This window comes from Bactrocera latifrons, unplaced genomic scaffold (genome assembly GCF_001853355.1).
Source record: "Bactrocera latifrons isolate USDA-ARS-PBARC rearing strain unplaced genomic scaffold, ASM185335v1 scaffold_124, whole genome shotgun sequence".
Taxonomy (NCBI): Eukaryota; Metazoa; Arthropoda; class Insecta; order Diptera; family Tephritidae; genus Bactrocera; species Bactrocera latifrons.
The window spans coordinates 683,937-692,820 of NW_017534675.1; the positions used below are offsets into that span (position 1 = coordinate 683,937).

The 8,884-nt window shown below is 32.3% G+C and overlaps 1 protein-coding gene across 1 annotated transcript in view; it reads left to right on the forward strand.

Moving 5' to 3' along the window:
- Window positions 1–1,787: 1,787 nt before the first annotated feature.
- The window catches only part of LOC108978561 (alpha-tocopherol transfer protein-like), a 23,187-nt gene continuing 16,090 nt past the window's right edge, over window positions 1,788–8,884 (forward strand). The window contains exon 1 of the mRNA XM_018948905.1: window positions 1,788–2,373. The gene's annotated coding sequence lies outside the window, so the exon portion shown is untranslated. The remainder of the gene's footprint in view (window positions 2,374–8,884) is intronic.

Below are 8,884 nucleotides of genomic sequence, written 5' to 3' on the forward strand. Positions count from 1 at the left end.
AAGTGCCCAATATAGCAGATTTTCGTGTTGGTATTTACTTATAAAATACCCCAGATCATTCAGCTCCTTCAAGGGCTCTCTAGAGCAGCAACTCAGGGAAAACTAGCAACCCGGAGCATACCAAAAAATTACTTTAGGATATTGTTGATGATGGACAGATTAAAAAGCTCCCACTGGGAACTTATTAATACTGTAGGTGTCATCACAAAGCACCTACCCTTAAGGACCCGCCTTCAAAAAATGGGGAAAGTGTATTCGGCAGAATTCAGAGCAAGCAAGGACGACGCTTGTATGTTGTCTATGCATAGCCTTCAGCTGCAATAATTTTTCTGATATATTAATTCATACCTGAGTTGTATACTGGAAAGTAAAGTCTCAAATGGAATTTAAAATTGTGTTATATGGGAAGTGATCGGGTTATAATCTGATTTTATTCATTTTTACACTTCTCGATTTCGAAAGAAAACTTTATAATTGTATACTGTGTTAAAACAGGCGAAGCTGTTGAATTATAATAAATCATTTTGAGCTAAAGTGTTATTTTTCGAATTTATTGCAAAGTATCTTATCTCATACATATATCATAAAAAACGATTAAAGATAATTCCAGTAAATGATAAGGTTATCAATAGCTTCTATTATCAGATTAATAAATTCAGCTTTTGTGGTCTCATGTAATCAACTATGAAATGATGCCCAATAAAAATAAGAAAGCTTGATTACAAGGTGTGGTGATTGAAGAGCGGAGCTAATGCAATGAGATTGAATTTCATTCCATACATGTTGTTCCAGGTTTGATGTAAACATATGTGTATACCTCGAAGAGCACAAGAAGTTTAAATATTCAGGCAGCCCGGTAGGCCTCGGACAATGACACTATTACCAGTATTGACATTTTTGAAACATATTCGGACGAAACGGTGCTGAATGTAAATGCCTCGATATGGCTAAATTATGGGTAACCGGAAATGGCATCGCAATTGCTGAGTTTAAGATGACTTTTCCAAAAAAATTCAAGATTTTTTATTTATTTTTGTTAATAGTATACGTTTGCAACAAAAAACAATTCTAATAAAATATTTAATTTTTTATATGAGTAAAAAAAATTTGAAAAAGGCAATTTTTTACTCTAGAAACCTTTGTAACCCCTTAAATGAGTTTCCACAAGGGTTTTAAGAAGTAAGAAATACAGATTACCTATTTTCAACGCAACTAAATTGAAAAGTATTCTTCATAAATCCTTAATCCATTTTACAGTTCTTTCGGTTATGACAATATCTAATAGAGTGCTCCTTTGGAGCTTCCGTATTACTTCCAACAAATTATAAGCGGTCTTCACCTAATAACCCTTTATTTATCTTTAGCTACACTGCAGAAGCTTCAATACTGTAACTTAATAATCAGACCACGTATAATGCTTTTGTTTTGACTGAGAAGTAGTCGGATTTTGTAACGATTCAAAAATAGAAGTTTGTACCAATACTGAGCTTTAAGGCGAGCTTTGGTCAATAACTTAGCTTAAGGCTAATAAGTGCGAGCTTAAGCAATGTCAAAAAAGCTTTATAAGCTTTAATTTGCCTAACTTTTATGCTAAGCTCTATTTGCCGCTCAAACAAGCTGATCACTTAAAACTCAAGATCCAACAAATAAAAGCTTTCAATGTGATCGTAGTTTGAGTAACAAGCTGAGCTTAGTTGCTCCAATATTGCTTGTGCGCTCAACAACTCCAAGCGAAGGTGGCAAACTGCCAGAAGGAGCACAAAAACGCAAAACAAAAAGCCACAACGCGGAGCATTTCGCCCCACATGAAGCTGTGCCGCCACACTCTTTAGTACGCACATTTCGGCCATTGTATATTTGAGTTCTCCCACCAAGCCAACAAATACCAGTTACTCGCGCACAACAGACGCGAAGACAACAAATCGAACGATCAACGCAAGTAAAACGATTAAATCGCTTGAGATTAGTGGCAAACTAAATAAAATACCTGTTGAAATTAAGAAACTAATATTAAAGTATCGCTTGTGAGAGGTAATTAAAGCGTTTTGAGGATTAAGTGGACAACATATAGTATTCAGCGGCTAGTGTAAATTGGCAAAGACGACGGTACGCAAGGAATTACAAGCGAGATTGTGCAAAATAAGTGAGAAAACTCAAAAAGTGTAGTGCTTCCATCTACAAATCACAAATTTTCATGACTATCCGCATACAGAAAGCGTCATAAGAAAGTTTGGTGTGAAAAAAGAAGAGAGAAAAAAGTGAAGAGTTTGAAGACGAGAAAGCATTTTCGAGCAGAAAAAAGTTGGTTTTTGAGCAGAGCGAAGGCGGTGCAAAGACCGAAGAGCAACAGTAAACAATTAAAATCAATTATCGGTGAGTAAAGTGGATGGCTAGCTGCGAACTATAAGAATTTATGCGAATAAATTTAAAGAATAGTATTTTATTTACATGTCTGAGACAGAGAAAAGTTTAAATAATTAAAACAAAGTCTATAAAAATACTTTAAAACTGTTATAAACATTGTATCTATATAAAAATTATAACAATTCAAAATATTTCGATAGTAAAACCAAAAATATGCAAACAAACCAAAGGCGCATGCGCAACAGTTGCGGCTAACCCAGCGCTTAACATAGTGGGGTATAATGAAAAAAAGGCAAATAAAAAATATTTTAAATAACAATTGTTGCGGTTTTTGCTACCAAACAAATTTCTTATAGTAAGCTTAAAGCGCACACCAATAATAGCAACAAAGTGGCTGGTAACGCAATGTGTACAATTTTGGAGCGCCTGAAAAGGTAAGGCACAAAAAGGCAACAATTTCGCTCTTTGGAATTATACACGTGCGTACAAAATTTTACGTTCCACCTATTTTCGGTTAACTGTATTTTGCTATCGGAGCGCTTAACTATATGCCAACGACATAGGTATATATGTACATACATATGTACATAGCTAAGCATTTTATTAGAAGGTAGTACGTGCAATTTACATATACGTGTGTATAAACGTGCATGCATATCTTAAGGCTTCGGTTACATGGACTTAAGCACATACATACATGACTTCACACAGTTCAATCGCTGATTGCTCGCCAAGTCAACACCAGTCCGAAGATGACTCAAACCACTATGCAAATCGCAAATGATTTTTTTGGTTCATTTTTTATTTATTTAATTATATGTATGAGTACATGTAGTTAAAGAAATACATAGCTATTTGCTTAATGGTATTTTTTTTTATAATAAATCGCAGAAGACTTTTATTTATCAAAATAAGAAAGAGCATTAACTTCAGCTGCACCCTTCACAGGTGCATTATTTATAACATACATATATAAAAGAGCTATAAAAACAATGTCATCTTGAATTCAATCGAATATTGCTGTGACAATAATCAAATTTCGTGAAAATATCTTGTAAATATCTGAAAAAGTTTTCCATACAAGCACTTGATTCTGAACGTTCAATTTACTATATATGGCAGTTATATGCCATGGTTGTCGGATCTGAGCAATTTCCTCGGATATTAGAGTATTATCTTAGTTCAAATACCCTACTGTATTTTGTGAAGATACCTCGTCAAACGAAAGTTTTTCAGAACTTGTTTCCGTTCCTTCAGTTATATGGCAACTTTAAGCTATAATGATCCGGCATTAGGGGCTGCAACAGACGTTTGCAAAATCTCTGGTCAATAACTAAAGGATTGGTTTGCATATATAGAAACAGACATTCTCAAACCCACTCAGCTCATCCTGCTAATAACTATGTATATATTAAATTCCCAACACAGCCGGTTCTACGTTAGTGGAATTGACCCTGATTTTATCCGGCCAAGGGCTGTTATTTCGGCTGTTATTTTGTATCATTCGTATACATATTATGAATGAAATTTCAAAAAAATAACTATGTTCTTCTACTTTCGTTTAGGTTTTTCTGAAACTTGTATCAATGTCTTGCAGTTATTATAACCAACTGTTTAGTAGGAAGGAAACACTAGAAAACCTGAGAATCGACAACAGGATTTATATTCGCTGAAAACTTTTGAAAATATTCTTTTTCATTGGAAATTTAATGCTAAAATGTTCTATGCATAAAAAACGGTAAATTTCAAGGATAGATCATACTGTCGCTAAGAACTTTCTTTCGAAATTTTTAAAAAGATCTTCGAGTAAATTGGTTTAGAATTCCTGGAGAGTAAATATTTACTTCTGTGCTGCTAAAAAGATCAAGAGATAGGTGTGAAATATAAATGATTATCCACAGAACGTGAAATACTATATTTTCTGGGATAATTAGAAGTGCTTATAGAGATATTAAGAAAGTATGATACTTATATAGAAAGTAACTGGTTACTATAACATTATAGTAACATTATAGTAACCATACGTTTTTTGGTTTTTAAGTCAACCAGAGCGGAGTCTGTGCAGAGTAAATTTTCTACTGACATGATTGGAAAGTTGTATAAATACGGGTAGTATCTTTTTATGGAACATCTGTCTCTCATTTTTTCATTAAAATTAAGCCTATATACAGCTATAATTTTTTAAATTTACCGAGAGATATTTTAGTTTCTACAGACCTTCCTTCTTAGGTTACCAATTGCATTAATAATCATTGGGTTGACAAATTTTTTTATTTATAAAGTAATTCCAATTTAACTGTTTTGGTTTTTCTGAACCTTTTTCCTCAAATTCACGGAGTTTCATATATAGTTTTCAGTTAGCTTTGTCAAATATGTGATTCCCATTTTAGTTTATCATCTATAGCCATGAAGTCTTAATTGTTAGATTTCAAGTTTAATAAGCTCAAAGAGGCCTTGAAGTCCAGCACTTAGATTCAGCACTGTTCTAAATCAGATTTTTTAATACTGATGCTGAGTAAAGGGAATGGCAAACACTAGTACACTAGCAACTTTGTATATATTTTTATATTAAACTAAAACTACAATCTGTGATATATATGTACATATGTATGTGTATGGGCAAATATATCGCCTTAAAAAATCCAGTATCGGCTAATATGTTACAACGCACAAACTCGTTGGCCACTTGATTGAATAAGAAATTGGCAAGATTATATGTTTTCAACTAAAAGATTTATAATAGTATGGCCGGTTGGCCTTGTGTGTGGCGTCGTGTTGCCAAAAACCACCGACAACTGTAGAAAAGAAGTAAACTCAAATGTAATAAAGTGTCTGTGGAAAACAAGTTTCATTTGATTTTAGTTTTCGCGAAAAGTGGGTCAAATTATGGACGTACTAAATATGGTGAGCGCCACGAAACTCAAGCTAAGCTTCAACACAAGAAATTGAATGTGGTTGCTGAAGAATAGACTTAAATGCTAAAAGTAAATACTATATTATTGCGTAAGCTTGTTAGTACCAAGAGTTAACGATAGGCAAGCTGTTATCTGACAAAACGATGGTGATTAGGGTTGCTTGGATGCATAGATTGTTGATGTAGTAAGTCAGGTATTGCAATGATGAGTGTAAAATGCTAGTAAATCCGGTACGTGTCTGAACGTCATTGAGTTCCGAAAAAGCAATATCGCAACTTATAAAAATATTTTAAAATTCAACTCTCGGCAGATGAAAAATGGAGTCTATATAAAACACATTAGTCAAGTTCCACCCGAATCTTTTGGTTTCTAGATAAAAGTTGCTCAAAAAATCAGAAATAATCATAAATAACTTGATATTAAGTGTAAGTAACACAAGGGATTGAGAACAGAATGTATACGTAAACAAAAGAGATTGTTTTGCGTTAGTCAAAATATTGAAAACCTCAGTTCCCTTCGTAGAAAAATAAAAAGTCGTCTTGAAGTTCAAATGGGAAGAGTCGAAATGTATTATTGAGAATGCTACTATCAAAATTATAAAATATTAGTTCTATACCCGATTTTTATGGACAAAGTGTTCCATACTTTTGTCTGTCACCCTGTAACATTCTTCGCTTGTTTTAATCTTTCGTTAAAAATTCTTTGAACTATATATTCTATGCAATTAAGAATGAAAAAGCAATTAGTTTTTTAAACAAAATTTAAAATTTTGGAAACAATTTCTACATTTGTGTGTCATCCTGAAACATATTCCGCTTGTATAGTCAGGAAACATGCCCTAAACTCCTTCTCTAATGTGTACTGCTATAAAATGGTTTGTGTTAGCTGTGGATTTTGGTGATGTTTGGAGTAAGAAATTTGGATAATTTTTTCCACATTTGTCACCCTTTGTCCCCTGATTCTAGTCTAGAAAAATGCAATTATTATTTTTATTACTTATTTTTTATTAGTTATTTATTGACATTACAAGAATAAAGGAAAAAATATTAAAAGTAGATAATTTTAAAAAACTTCAAAAATTAGCTGTTGATGAAATCGGGGTCTAAAAAAATTGACACTAATAAAAAATTTTTAATATTTTATATTTTTTTAATTAATATTTATAAATAGACGGTTTTACTGATATTTAGTTTTATCACCCTGTATAATTTATTGGTTTTTCTTGATTTGAAAACTGGCATAAATTCCTTATTTAATGTTTAATGGTATAAAATTGGTTATGGCAAAGCAGTAATTAGTACTTTCTGGTACAATCCACTACAAAAGTAAGACAGATAAATTAAATGCATAAATATATTAATAAACAACGAAATTGGTACTGATTCGCTTAAGTAACTCCATGTAACCAATAATTTAAATTTTGAAACATATAGGTAGTATGTAATTACAAAGAAAAAAAGAACAACAAACACGTTTGGCATAAAAGTAATACTTATTATATAACAACACTTTACAAAACTAACACCAACAGGCGACTTAGGTATACGCAAAAGTGGACACCCAAAATGAGCGTTGATTCGTGGAACTTAATCACATAGTGCTAAATGCAATTAAAAAGTGATAATTAGCTGACCGGCAACTATATTTAAGCGTGTACTAAAGTCAAGACCTATCTTATGGGGAAGGTGTGTGTAATGGGTAAATGACTGTTGTCAGACTTTCCATTTCCTTTACGTGATGTGGAAGTGGCTTATCAATTGCATGCGTAGTGTTGTGAAAAGGCAATTAAAATAATAATAATAATAATGAGCTGTCATAATACATATGCATGTTATGTAATACCACTAAGTAAATCTACATACACTCTTAAGCTTAGTAGTTGTAGTAGTTTGGTCAATGGAAATGGCGCTTACCTTGAGTTGCGGGTCATCAACAGTGAGTTTAACGTGACTTTTTCATGATTTTCTTACCACACCTGCAATAAAGGTAGATATGTACATGTATGTATGTATGTATTGTATGTTAAATTGATATATAATTAAACATAAAAACATCTTGCTAGCATATCTATAAGTGAGTACCAAGTCCACAGTTAAGACGGATTTAATTTACCATTCACGTTTTCTTTCGAAAATCTGTAGACTTTTGTAAGATTTATTATGTGGCACTCAGAAAAGAGTTCAAGTAATATAAAATATATATTATGAGGTTTGATATGAAGATGTATATGTATATTTTTCCATATTTTAATTAGCTTTTGTGCTAATAAAAATATATGTATGCTCAACTGAGGTTATTTTTCCTTCTTTTTAAGTAAGTCCTTTAGGCTGGATACATAGTGGATCACTACGGCATGTAGTGCAGTATAAAGAGGAAGAGAAAAGCAGCATTTCAAAGCATCAAATACTTGTTAGTTTTTGAGTTTTTTACGCATTAAACCCGACTAAGTGGTATGATTTGACTACAATTGCAATGGGTAGTCGAAAAAGTATTTTCGTATTTCTAATCAAACTTCAACTTATTTTTTTTTTATATTTATACTAATAAATAAATAAACAAATATGCACCATTTTGGTCGATCACTTTTGCCACTTTTCCGCTAGAGCCATTATTCCATCAGTGTAATACTTACATCAGTGTGAACTGAAATTTCGAAATTTCCAGCACGGGAGCGAGCGAACCATTGTTGTGCTACATGAACTTATACAGCAACTTCACAAATTTTAATTGTAGCTTGCGTGGCATTCTTTCATTTTTTATACAAAAATTGCAAAATTTAACGAATTTCTTCATTATTTTCACTAATTTTTGAACTTTTTATTCAACTTTTCCGTACTTGATTTAAGTTTTTTGGTCAAACGAAGCTTAAAATCTCACTTTTTCAGCACTATATAGTATGGCACCATGTGATTACTAGCACTGTAGATATACGACTGCAACGCCATCTATTGACAAAATACGAAAATACTTTTTCGACCACCCAATATTTTCGTATGAAAGCTTACAGTGATTTTAATACCACAGGTCTCAGGTCTTCAGGTATAAAAAGAGTTACTAATCACTCTCTCTACGAACTTAACAACATCATCATCTTTTCCTGTATCTCCCACGAGGGATTCGAGTCTTAAACTTCAGGGCATATGATCATTATTTTTCTTCTTCGTTGGATCAAAAAATAATAAATGTCTAAATAACCCTTAAAGTTGCTCCGTTATACGCACATACATTTAGATCTGGTGAAATGTAGATTTTAAGTATATAATGGAAGATTTAACGAAGATTATCTAACAACACAATTTTGACATTAGGACAGAAGAGAGAACAGCGAAAGCGGTTAGTTGATAACTGTAATTGATGACAGAAGCTGGTTTGAATTACTGTATTTAATGGCATTAAGGATGTGGACGCTATTCAATTAAAGAAGCAAAAGCCATAAAAGATACAACTTTGAAACAATAACAATACTAATTACAATTTATTCAGAATGAATCAATAATTGGGTAGTAGTTATAAGCCTTACATTAAATGTTGTCCCTTTTGATGCTTTTAATTCATTAATTTAGCTTTATGATTATTTTTCCATGAAAATGTATATTTTACGATTA